This window comes from Panulirus ornatus, chromosome 68 (genome assembly GCF_036320965.1).
Source record: "Panulirus ornatus isolate Po-2019 chromosome 68, ASM3632096v1, whole genome shotgun sequence".
NCBI lineage: Eukaryota > Metazoa > Arthropoda > Malacostraca > Decapoda > Palinuridae > Panulirus > Panulirus ornatus.
The window spans coordinates 21,915,361-21,929,366 of record NC_092291.1 but is presented as its reverse complement, the minus strand read 5'-3'; positions in this window follow the sequence as shown (position 1 = coordinate 21,929,366).

Here is a 14,006-nt window from a genome sequence, read left to right as displayed (position 1 = left end):
TTCTATTGATGGAAACCCTAAAGGTGTTCCTGCCAACAGTGAAAATCCTGCAGGTGTTTCCGATACAGATGAGAGTCCAAGTGTCTCTGCACTTGGTAGGAGTCCTGCAGGTGTTTCATGTTGCCGGTGATAGTCTTGCTGGTGTTCCTGCTTTTGATGAGAGGATAGCATGTGTTACTGCTACTAATGAGAGGATAGCATGTGTTACTGCTACTAATGAAAGTTATGCAGGTGTTTCCGCTCTTGCAGGTCCTACAAGCGCTGCAGCTACTTGTGGGAATCCATACAGTAGTATACACTCCTCCAAGACGCCTACAAGTAGCAAAGACACCTACAGTACACCCATCAGAAGTAAACACAACTGCAAGACCTCCATCAGCAACAGGAGCACCTGCAGGACTCCCATTAGAAGTAGGAATACCAGCAGGACTGTCCATATATAGCAGGAACACTATTGATACTTCCACCGATATCAGAAACGCCTGCAGGATCCTCACCAGTAACAGGATCATCTTTAGGATTCCCACTAATAAAAAAGGACCGTATGCAGGACTTCCTCCACCATCAGCAGGAATAGCTGCAGGATTCGCAAAAATAGCAGAAGACACCCACCAGCAGCAAGACTCTCACACTCCCATCAAAAGTAGGAACTCCTGCAGGAACCCAGTTATCAGGAAGAACACCTACAGGACTCACGCCAGAACCAGCAACACCAGTAGGACTCCAATCGGTAGATAGAACATCTGCAGGACTCCCATTAGAAGAAGCATGAATGTCTGCAGGAATAGCATCAGCAGCAGGAACACCTGCAGAACTCCTAACAATAACATCTGCAGGACTCCCACCAGTAGCAGGAACACCTTCAGGACTCATCATCAGGAGGGACGCCTGCAGGAATCCCCAGCAAGAAGAAAGGTCACCTGTTGGACTCCCACCATTAATAGGATCATAGGCATGACCTTCAACACTAGCAGGAACACCTGCAGGGATCCTAATAAGTAGCAAGGTTACCTGTTGGACTCCTACCAGCCTCTCACGAAATCTCATAGTATGCTAAATCATTACCGCCCCTTCCATGACCAACCAACCCATGCATAATTTGCCTAAGCATTACATGACATCTGCAGCACACAACTTGCCTCTAAACTCACCCATACCTCTCCCTTCAATTGCGTTCCCAGAAATAGCAAAAATTCCTACCATCTGGTTCTTATTCGCGCGTTCGGACTCTGTTCACGTAGAGTGGGTGACTGTGACGCACAGAAAAGTAGCCAACTTCTACAATTTTTCTCCGGAACTTTGCATCGGATCCGCGTCATCAGCAAATAGCAAGTGATTTCCCTTCCATACCTCTCATGTCCTCGAAATACTGTAATCCCCCGACCCTTCAACATCAATCTATGACCGTTGTATCCGACTTCCTCACCACCCCGTCCATAGACAGAGTAAAGAACCACGATTACATCACAGCTCCTTGAAGAAAATCACCTTCATGGAGAACCACTCGCTCTCCTTCATTCAGACCTTCATGGATGCCTTGCTCTCCAGTGTAAAACGTCACTGTTTTAAGTCCTGCAGGTGGTCCTACTACTGGATAGAGTCCTACAGGTGTTCCCACTAGCGGTAAAAATCCTGGAAGTGATCCTGCTGCTGGAACGAAGTCCAACAGGTAGTGTTGCTACCAGGAGGAGTCCTGCAGGTATTCCTAACACTAAAGGGTCCTGCAGATGCTCTTGCTATTGATGAGAGTCCTGCAGTTGTCCTTGCTGGTACTGATAGAAACTCTGAAGGTGATCCTATTAGTAGTGGGAGACCTACAGGTGTTCCTGATATCAGTGGAAATCCTGCAGATGTTCCTGCTACTGGGAAAAGTCCTGCAAGCGTTGCTACTACTGAGAGAGGTCCTGTAGATGCTCCTAACACAAAAGGATCCTCAAGGTGCTCCATGTGATTTTACGACTGGATAAGAATCCTACAGGCGTTCCTTCTATTGGTGGAAACCATGAAGGTGTTCCTGTCACCAGTGAAAATCCTGCAGGCGTTTCCGATACAGAAGAGAGTCCTACCAAGTGCAGAGGCACTTGTAGGAGTCCTGCAGGTGTTCCGTGCTGCCGTTGATAGTCTTGCTGGTGTTCCTGCTTTTGATGAGAGGATAACACTTGTTACTGCTACTGATGAAAGTTATGTAGGTGTTTCTGCTGATGCGAGTACTACAAGCGCTGCAAGCCACTTGTGGGAATCCATACAGTAGCATACACTCCTCCAAGACGCCTACAAGTAGCAAAGGCACCTACAGTACCCCCATCAGAGGTAAACACTACTGTAAGACCTCCATCAGCAACAGGAGCACCTGCAGGACTCCCATTAGAAGTAGGAATACCAGCAGGACTGCCCATATATAGCAGGAACACTATTGATACTTCCACCGATATCAGAAACGCCTGCAGGATCCTCACCTGTAACAGGATCATCTTTAGGATTCCCACCAATAAAAAAGTACCGTATGCAGGACTTCCTCCACCATCAGCAGCAGGAATAGCTGCAGGATTCGCAACAATAGCAGCAAACACCCACCAGCAGCAAGACTCACACTCCCATCCAAAGTAGAAACTCCTGCAGGAACCCAGTTATCAGGAAGAACACCTACAGGTCTCCCGCCAGAACCAGCAACACCAACAGGATTCCACTCAGATACAACATCTGCAGGACTCCCACCAGCAGCAGAATCACCTGCAGGACTCCCACCAGAAGCAGGAATGTCTCCCGGATTAGAGTCAACAGCAGGATTACACTAACAATAACATCTGCAGGACTCCCACCAGCAGCAGAATCACCTACAGGACTCCCACCAGAAGCAGGAATGTCTGCAAGGACTAGCATCAGCAGCAGGAACACCTGCAGAACTCCTAACAATAACATCTGCAGGACTCCCACCAGTAGCAGGAACACCTTCAGGACTCATCATCAGGAGGGACGCCTGCAGGAATCCCCAGCAATTAGCAAGGTCACCTGTTGGACTCCCACCATTAATAGGATCATAGGCATGACCTTCAACACTAGCAGGAACACCTGCAATGATCCTAAAAAGTAGCAAGGTCACCTGTTGGACTCCTACCAGCCTCTCACGAAATCTCATAGTATGCTAAATCCTTACCACCCCTTCCATGACCAACCAACACATGCATAACTTGCCTAAGCAGTACATGACATCTGCATCACACGACTTGCCTCTAACCTCACCCATACGTCTCCCTTCAATTGCGTTCCCAGAAAAAACAAAAATCCCTACCCGCTGGGTCGGATTCACGCGTTCGGACTATGTTCACGTAGAGCGGGTGACTAACGCGCAGAAAAGTCGCCAACTTCTACAATTTTTCTCCAGAACCTGGCATCGGATCCGCGTCATCAGCAAATAACAAGTGATTTCCCTTCCATACCTCTCATGTCCTCGAAATACTGTAATCCCCCGACCCTTCAACATCAGTCTATGACCCTTGTATCAGACTTCCTCACCAACCCGTCCATAGACAGAGTAAAGAACCACGATTATATCACAGCTCCTTGAAGCAAATAACCTTCATGGGGAACGACTTGCTCTCTTTCATTCAGACCTTCATGCATGCCTTGCTCTCCACTGTAGAACGTCACTGTTTTAAGTCCTGCAGGTGGTCCTACTACTGGATAGTGTCCTACAGGTGTTCCCACTCGTGGTAAAAGTCCTGGAAGTGATCCTGCTGCTGGAACGAAGTCCATCAGGTAGTGTTGCTACCAGGAGTAGTCCTGCAGGTATTTTTAATACTAAAGGGTCTTGCAGATGCTCTTGCTATTGATGAGAGTCCTGCAGTTGTCCTTGCTGCTGCTGATAGAAACTCTGAAGGTGATCCTATTAGTAGTGGGAGACCTACAGGTATTCCTGATATCAGTGGAAATCCTGCAAGTGTTTCTGCTACTGGGGAAAGTCCTGCAGGCGTTGCTGCTACTGAGAGAAGTCCTGTAGCTGTTATTAACACAAAAGAGTCCTCCAGGTGCTCCTTTATGTGATTTTACGACTGGATAAGAATCCTACAGGCGTTCCTTCTATTGATGGAAACCCTAAAGGTGTTCCTGCCAACAGTGAAAATCCTGCAGGTGTTTCCGATACAGATGAGAGTCCCACAAGTGTCTCTGCACTTGGTAGGAGTCCTGCAGGTGTTTCATGTTGCCGGTGATAGTCTTGCTGGTGTTCCTGCTTTTGATGAGAGGATAGCATGTGTTACTGCTACTAATGAGAGGATAGCATGTGTTACTGCTACTAATGAAAGTTATGCAGGTGTTTCCGCTCTTGCAGGTCCTACAAGTGCTGCAGCTACTTGTGGGAATCCATACAGTAGTATACACTCCTCCAAGACGCCTACAAGTAGCAAAGACACCTACAGTACACCCATCAGAAGTAAACACAACTGCAAGACCTCCATCAGCAACAGGAGCACCTGCAGGACTCCCATTAGAAGTAGGAATACCAGCAGGACTGCCCATATATAGCAGGAACACTATTGATACTTCCACCGATATCAGAAACGCCTGCAGGATCCTCACCAGTAACAGGATCATCTTTAGGATTCCCACTAATAAAAAAGGACCGTATGCAGGACTTCCTCCACCATCAGCAGGAATAGCTGCAGGATTCGCAACAATAGCAGAAGACACCCACCAGCAGCAAGACTCTCACACTCCCATCAAAAGTAGGAACTCCTGCAGGAACCCAGTTATCAGGAAGAACACCTACAGGACTCACGCCAGAACCAGCAACACCAGTAGAACTCCAATCGGTAGATAGAACATCTGCAGGACTCCCATTAGAAGAAGCATGAATGTCAGCAGGAATAGCATCAGCAGCAGGAACACCTGCAGAACTCCTAACAATAACATCTGCAGGACTCCCACCAGTAGCAGGAACACCTTCAGGACTCATCATCAGGAGGGACGCCTGCAGGAATCCCCAGCAAGAAGAAAGGTCACCTGTTGGACTCCCACCATTAATAGGATCATAGGCATGACCTTCAACACTAGCAGGAACACCTGCAGGGATCCTAATAAGTAGCAAGGTTACCTGTTGGACTCCTACCAGCCTCTCACGAAATCTCATAGTATGCTAAATCATTACCGCCCCTTCCATGACCAACCAACCCATGCATAATTTGCCTAAGCATTACATGACATCTGCATCACACGACTTGCCTCTAAACTCACCCATACGTCTCCCTTCAATTGCGTTCCCAGAAAAAGCAAAAATTCCTACCATCTGGTTCTTATTCGCGCGTTCGGACTCTGTTCACGTAGAGTGGGTGACTGTGACGCACAGAAAAGTAGCCAACTTCTACAATTTTTCTCCGGAACTTTGCATCGGATCCGCGTCATCAGCAAATAGCAAGTGATTTCCCTTCCATACCTCTCATGTCCTCGAAATACTGTGATCCCCCGACCCTTCAACATCAATCTATGACCGTTGTATCCGACTTCCTCACCACCCCGTCCATAGACAGAGTAAAGAACCACGATTACATCACAGCTCCTTGAAGCAAATAACCTTCATGGGGAACGACTTGCTCTCTTTCATTCAGACCTTCATGCATGCCTTGCTCTCCACTGTAAAACGTCACTGTTTTAAGTCCTGCAGGTGGTCCTACTACTGGATAGTGTCCTACAGGTGTTCCCACTTGTGGTATAAGTCCTGGAAGTGATCCTGCTGCTGGAACGAAGTCCAACAGGTAGTGTTGCTACCAGTAGTAGTCCTGCAGGTATTCCTAACACTAAAGGGTCCTGCAGATGCTCTTGCTATTGATGAGAGTCCTGCAGTATTCCTTGCTGCTACTGATAGAAACTCTGAAGGTGATCCTATTAGTAGTGGGAGACCTACAGGTATTCCTGATATCAGTGGAAAGCCTGCAGATGTTCCTGCTACTGGGAAAAGTCCTGCAAGCGTTGCTACTACTGAGAGAGGTCCTGTAGATGCTCCTAACACAAAAGGATCCTCAAGGTGCTCCATGTGATTTTACGACTGGATAAGAATCCTACAGGCGTTCCTTCTATTGGTGGAAACCATGAAGGTGTTCCTGTCACCAGTGAAAATCCTGCAGGCGTTTCCGATACAGAAGAGAGTCCTACCAAGTGCAGAGGCACTTGTAGGAGTCCTGCAGGTGTTCCGTGCTGCCGTTGATAGTCTTGCTGGTGTTCCTGCTTTTGATGAGAGGATAACACTTGTTACTGCTACTGATGAAAGTTATGTAGGTGTTTCTGCTGATGCGAGTACTACAAGCGCTGCAAGCCACTTGTGGGAATCCATACAGTAGCATACACTCCTCCAAGACGCCTACAAGTAGCAAAGGCACCTACAGTACCCCCATCAGAGGTAAACACTACTGCAAGACCTCCGTCAGCAACAGGAGCACCTGCAGGACTCCCATTAGAAGTAGGAATACCAGCAGGACTGCCCATATATAGCAGGAACACTATTGATACTTCCACCGATATCAGAAACGCCTGCAGGATCCTCACCTGTAACAGGATCATCTTTAGGATTCCCACCAATAAAAAAGTACCGTATGCAGGACTTCCTCCACCATCAGCAGCAGGAATAGCTGCAGGATTCGCAACAATAGCAGCAAACACCCACCAGCAGCAAGACTCACACTCCCATCCAAAGTAGAAACTCCTGCAGGAACCCAGTTATCAGGAAGAACACCTACAGGTCTCCCGCCAGAACCAGCAACACCAACAGGATTCTACTCAGATACAACATCTGCAGGACTCCCACCAGCAGCAGAATCACCTGCAGGACTCCCACCAGAAGCAGGAATGTCTCCCGGATTAGAGTCAACAGCAGGATTACACTAACAATAACATCTGCAGGACTCCCACCAGCAGCAGAATCACCTACAGGACTCCCACCAGAAGCAGGAATGTCTGCAAGGACTAGCATCAGCAGCAGGAACACCTGCAGAACTCCTAACAATAACATCTGCAGGACTCCCACCAGTAGCAGGAACACCTTCAGGACTCATCATCAGGAGGGACGCCTGCAGGAATCCCCAGCAATTAGCAAGGTCACCTGTTGGACTCCCACCATTAATAGGATCATAGGTATGACCTTCAACACTAGCAGGAACACCTGCAATGATCCTAAAAAGTAGCAAGGTCACCTGTTGGACTCCTACCAGCCTCTCACGAAATCTCATAGTATGCTAAATCCTTACCACCCCTTCCATGACCAACCAACACATGCATAACTTGCCTAAGCAGTACATGACATCTGCATCACACGACTTGCCTCTAACCTCACCCATACGTCTCCCTTCAATTGCGTTCCCAGAAAAAACAAAAATCCCTACCCGCTGGGTCGGATTCACGCGTTCGGACTATGTTCACGTAGAGCGGGTGACTAACGCGCAGAAAAGTCGCCAACTTCTACAATTTTTCTCCAGAACCTGGCATCGGATCCGCGTCATCAGCAAATAACAAGTGATTTCCCTTCCATACCTCTCATGTCCTCGAAATACTGTAATCCCCCGACCCTTCAGCATCAATCTATGAGCCTTGTATCAGACTTCCTCACCACCCCGTCCATAGACAGAGTAAAGAACCACGATTACATCACAGCTCCTTGAAGCAAATTACCTTCATGGGGAAGGACTTGCTCTCCTTCATTCAGACCTTCATGCATGCCTTGCTCTCCAGAGTAAAAACGTCACTGTTTTAAGTCCTGCAGGTGGTCCTACTACTGGATAGAGTCCTACAGGTGTTCCCACTAGCGGTAAAAATCCTGGAAGTGATCCTGCTGCTGGAACGAAGTCCATCAGGTAGTGTTGCTACCAGGAGGAGTCCTGCAGGTATTCCTAACACTAAAGGGTCCTGCAGATGTTCTTGCTATTGATGAGAGTCCTGCAGTTGTCCTTGCTGCTACTGATAGAAACTCTGAAGGTGATCCTATTAGTAGTGGGAGACCTACAGGTGTTCCTGATATCAGTGGAAAGCCTGCAGATGTTCCTGCTACTGGCAGAAGTCCTGCAGGCGTTGCTGCTACTGAGAGAAGTCCTGTAGCTGTTATTAACACAAAAGAGTCCTCCAGGTGCTCCTTCGTGTGATTTTACGACTGGATAAGAATCCTACAGGCGTTCCTTCTATTGATGGAAACCCTAAAGGTGTTCCTGCCAACAGTAAAAATCCTGCAGGTGTTTCCGATACAGATGAGACTCCTACAAGTGTCTCTGCACTTGGTAGGAGTCCTACAGGGGTTTCATGCCACCGGTGATAAGTCTTGCTGGTGTTCCTGCTTTTGATGAGAGGCCAGCACGTGTTACTCCTACTGATGAACGTTAGGCAGGTGTTTCTGCTTATGCGAGTCCTACAAGCGCTGCAGCTACTTGTGGGAATCCATACAGTAGTATACACTCTTCCAAGACGCCTACAAGTAGCAAAGACACCTACAGTACCCCCATCAGAAGTAAACACAACTGCAAGACCTCCATCAGCAACAGGAGCACCTGCAGGACTCCCATTAGAAGTAGGAATACCAGCAGGACTGTCCATATATAGCAGGAAAACCATTGATACTTCCACCGATATCAGAAACGCCTGCAGGATCCTCACCAGTAACAGGATCATCTTTAGGATTTCAAGCAATAAAAAAGGAACGTATGCAGGACTTCCTCCACCACCAACAGCAGGAATAGCTGCAGGATTCGCAACAATAGCAGCAAACACCCACCAGCAAGCAAGACTCTCACACTCCCATCCAAAGTAGGGACTCCTGCAGGAACCCAGTTATCAGGAAGAACACCTGCAGGACTCCCGCCAGAACCAGGAACACCAGCAGGACTCCAATCGGTAGATAGAACATCTGCAGGACTCCCACCAGCAGCAGAATCATCTGCAGGACTCCCATTAGAAGAAGCATGAATGTCTGCAGGATTAGCATCAGCAGAAGGAACGCCTGCAGAACTAAGAAGAACATCTGCAGGACTCCCACCAATAGCAGGAACAACTTCAGGACTCATCGTTAGGAGGGACGCCTGCAGGAATCCCCAGCAATTAGCAAGGTCACCTGTTGGACTCCCACCATTAATAGGATCATAGGCATGACCTTCAACACTAGCAGGAACACCTGCAATGATCCTAAAAAGTAGCAAGGTCACCTGTTGGACTCCTACCAGCCTCTCACGAAATCTCATAGTATGCTAAATCATTACTGCCCCTTCCATGACCAACCAACCCATGCATAATTTGCCTAAGCAGTACATGACATCTGCATCACAACTTGCCTCTAACCTCACCCATACGTCTCCCTTCAATTGCGTTCCCAGAAAAAAACAAAAATCCCTACCTGCTGGTTTGGATTTGCGGGTTCGGACTCTGTTCACGTAGAGCGGGTGATTGTAGCGCACAGAAAAGTCGCCAACTTCTACAATTTTTCTCCGGAACCTTGCATCGGATCCGCGTCATCAGCAAATAGCAAGTGATTTCCCTTCCATACCTCTCATGTCCTCGAAATACTGTAATCCCCCGACCCTTCAACATCAATCTATGACCCTTGTATCAGACTTCCTCACCACCCCGTCCATAGACAGAGTAAAGAACCACGATTACATCACAGCTCCTTGAAGCAAATAACCTTCATGGGGAACGACTTGCTCTCTTTCATTCAGACCTTCATGCATGCCTTGCTCTCCACTGTAAAACGTCACTGTTTTAAGTCCTGCAGGTGGTCCTACTACTGGATAGAGTCCTACAGGTGTTCCCACTCGTGGTAAAAGTCCTGGAAGTGATCCTGCTGCTGGAACGAAGTCCAACAGGTAGTGTTGCTACCAGGAGGAGTCCTGCAGGTATTCCTAACACTAAAGGGTCCTGCAGATGCTCTTGCTATTGATGAGAGTCCTGCAGTTGTCCTTGCTGGTACTGATAGAAACTCTGAAGGTGATCCTATTAGTAGTGGGAGACCTACAGGTGTTCCTGATATCAGTGGAAATCCTGCAGGTGTTCCTGCTACTGGGGAAAGTCCTGCAGGCGTTGTTACTACTGAGGGAAGTCCTGTAGGTGCTCCTAACACAAAAGAGTCCTCCAGGTGCTCCTTCGAGTGATTTTACGACTGGATAAGAATCCTACAGGCGTTCCTTCTATTGGTGGAAACCCTGAAAATGTTCTTGCCACCAGTGAAAATCCTGCAGGTGTTTCCGGTACAGATGAGAGTCCTACAAGTGTCTCTGCACTTGGTAGGAGTCCTGCAGTTGTTCCGTGCTGCCGGTGATAAGTCTTGCTGGTGTTCCTGCTTTTGATGAGAGGCCAGCACGTGTTACTGCTCCTGATGAAAGTTTTGCAGGTGTTTCTGCTGATGCGAGCCCTACAAGCGCTGCAAGCCACTTGTGGGAATCCATACAGTAGCATACACTCTTCCAAGACGCCTACAAGTAGCAAAGACACCTACAGTACCCCCATCAGAGGTAAACACAGCTACAAGACCTCCATCAGCAACAGGAGCACCTGCAGGACTCTCATTAGAAGTAGGAATACCAGCAGGACTGCCCATATATAGCAGGAACACCATTGATACTTCCACCGATATCAGAAACGCCTGCAGGATCCTCACCAGTAACAGGAACATCTTTAGGATTCCCACCAATAAAAAGTAGGGACTTCTGCAGGAACCCAGCTATCAGTAAGAACACCTGCAGGTCTCCTGCCAGAACCAGAAACACCAGCAAGATTCCAGTCGGTAGATACAACATCTGCAGGACTCCAACCGGAAGAAGCAGGAATGTCTGCAAAGATTAGCATCAACAACAGGATTACCTGCAGAACTAACAAGAACATCTGCAGGACTCCCACCAGTAGCAGGAACACCTTTAGGACTCATCATCAGGAGGGACGCCTGCAGGAATCCCCAGCAATTAGCAAGGTCACCTGTTGGACTCCCACCATTAATAGGATCATAGGCATGACCTTCAACACTAGCAGGAACACCTGCAGGGATCCTAATAAGTAGCAAGGTCACCTGTTGGACTCCTACCAGCCTCTCATGAAATCTCATAGTATGCTAAATCATTACCGCCCCTTCCATGACCAAACAACCCATGCATAATTTGCCTAAGCAGTACATGACATCTGCATCACACAACTTGCCTCTAACCTCACCCATACGTCTCCCTTCAATTGCGTTCCCAGAAAAAAAAATCCCTTCCCGCTGGGTCGGATTCGCGCGTTCGGACTCTGTTCACGTAGAGTGGGTGACAGTAACGCTCAGAAAAGTCGCCAACTTCTACAATTTTTCTCCGGAACCTGCCATCGGATCCGCGTCATCAGCAAATAGCAAGTGATTTCTCTTCCATACCTCTCATGTCCTCGAAATACTGTAATCCCCCGACCCTTCAACATCAATCTATGACCCTTGTATCAGACTTCCTCACCACCCCGTCCATAGACAGAGTAAAGAACCACGATTACATCACAGCTCCTTGAAGCAAATTACCTTCATGGGGAAGGACTTGCTCTCCTTCATTCAGACCTTCATGCATGCCTTGCTCTCCAGAGTAAAAACGTCACTGTTTTAAGTCCTGCAGGTGGTCCTACTACTGGATAGAGTCCTACAGGTGTTCCCACTAGCGGTAAAAGTCCTGGAAGTGATCCTGCTGCTGGAACGAAGTCCAACAGGTAGTGTTGCTACCAGGAGGAGTCCTACAGGTATTCCTAACACTAAAGGGTCCTGCAGGTGTTCTTGCTATTGATGAGAGTCCTGCAGTTGTCCTTGCTGCTGCTGATAGAAACTCTGAAGGTGATCCTATTAGTAGTGGGAGACCTACAGGTGTTCCTGATATCAGTGGAAATCCTTCAGGTGTTCCTGCTACTGGGGAAAGTCCTGCAGGCGTTGCTGCTACTGAGAGAAGTCCTGTAGCTGTTATTAACACAAGAGAGTCCTCCAGGTGCTCCTTCGTGTGATTTTACGACTGGATAAGAATCCTACAGGCGTTCCTTCTATTGGTGGAAACCCTGAAGATGTTCCTGCCACCAGTGGAAATCCTGCAGGCGTTTCCGATACAGAAGAGAGTCCTACAAGTGTCTCTGCACTTGGTAGGAGTCCTGCAGGTGTTAAATGCTGCCGGCGATAGTCTTGCTGGTGTTCCTGCTTTTGATGAGAGGGCCAGCACGTGTTACTGCTACTGATGAAAGTTATGCAGGTGTTTCTGCTCTTGCAGGTCCTACAAGCGCTGCACCTACTTGTGGGAATCCATACAGTAGCATACACTCCTCCAAGACGCCTACAAGTATCAAAGACACCTACAGTACCCCCATCAGAGGTAAACACAACTGCAAGACTTCCATCAGCAACAGGAGCACCTGCAGGACTCTCATTAGAAGTAGGAATACCAGCAGGACTGCCCATATATAGCAGGAACACCATTGATACTTCCACCGATATCAAACGCCTGCAGGATCCTCACCAGTAACAGGATCATCTTTAGGATTCCCACCAATAAAAAGTAGGGACTTCTGCAGGAACCCAGCTATCAGTAAGAACACCTGCAGGTCTCCTGCCAGAACCAGAAACACCAGCAAGATTCCAGTCGGTAGATACAACATCTGCAGGACTCCAACCGGAAGAAGCAGGAATGTCTGCAAAGATTAGCATCAACAACAGGATTACCTGCAGAACTAACAAGAACATCTGCAGGACTCCCACCAGTAGCAGGAACACCTTCAGGACTCATCATCAGGAAGGACGCCTGCAGGAATCCCCAGCAAGTAGCAAGGTCACCTGTTGGACTCCCACCATTAATAGGATCATAGGCATGACCTTCAACACTAGCAGGAACACCTGCAATGATCCTAATAAGTAGCAAGGTCACCTGTTGGACTGCTACCAGCCTCTCATGAAATCTCATAGTATGCTAAATCATTACCACTCCTTCCATGACCAACCAACCCATGCATAATTTGCCTAAGCAGTACATGACATCTGCATCACAACTTGCCTCTAACCTTACCCATACGTCTCCCTTCAATTGCGTTCCCAGAAAAAACAAATCCCTACCCGCTGGTTCGGATTTGCGCGTTCGGACTCTGTTCACGTAGAGCGGGTGACTGTAGCGCACAGAAAAGTCGCCATCTTCTACAATCTTTCTCCAGAACCTGGCATCGGATCCGCGTCATCAGCAAATAGCAAGTGCTTTCTCTTCCATACCTCTCATGTCCTCGAACTACTGTAATCCCCCGACCCTTCAACATCAATCTATGACCCTTGTATCAGACTTCCTCACCACCCCGTCCATAGACAGAGTAAAGAACCACGATTACATCACAGCTCCTTGAAGCAAATGACCTTCATGGAGAACCACTCGCTCTCCTTCATTCAGACCTTTATGGATGCCTTGCTCTCCACTGTAAAACGTCACTGTTTTAAGTCCTGCAGGTGGTCCTACTACTGGATAGAGTCCTATAGGTGTTCCCACTCGTGGTAAAAGTCCTGGAAGTGATCCTGCTGCTGGAACGAAGTCCAACAGTTAAGTGTTGCTACCAGGAGGAGTCCTGCGGGTATTCCTAACACTAAAGGGTCCTGCAGATGGTCTTGCTATTGAGGAGTCCTGCAGTTGTCCTTGCTGCTACTGATAGAAACTGAAGGCGATCCTATTAGTAGTGGGAGACCTACAGGTGTTCCTGATATCAATGGAAAGCCTGCAGGTGTTCCTGCTACTGGCAGAAGTCCTGCAGGCGTTGCTGCTACTGAGAGAAGTCCTGTAGCTGTTCTTAACACAAGAGAGTCCTCCAGGTGCTCCTTCGTGTGATTTTACGACTGGATAAGAATCCTACAGGCGTTCCTTCTATTGGTGGAAGCCCTGAAGATGTTCTTGCCACCAGTGTAAATCCTGCAGGTGTTTCCGAGACAGATGAGAGTCTTACAAGTGTCTCTGCACTTGGTAGGAGTCCTGCAGGTGTTCCGTGCTGCCGGTGATAGTCTTGCTGGTGTTCCTGCTTTTGATGAG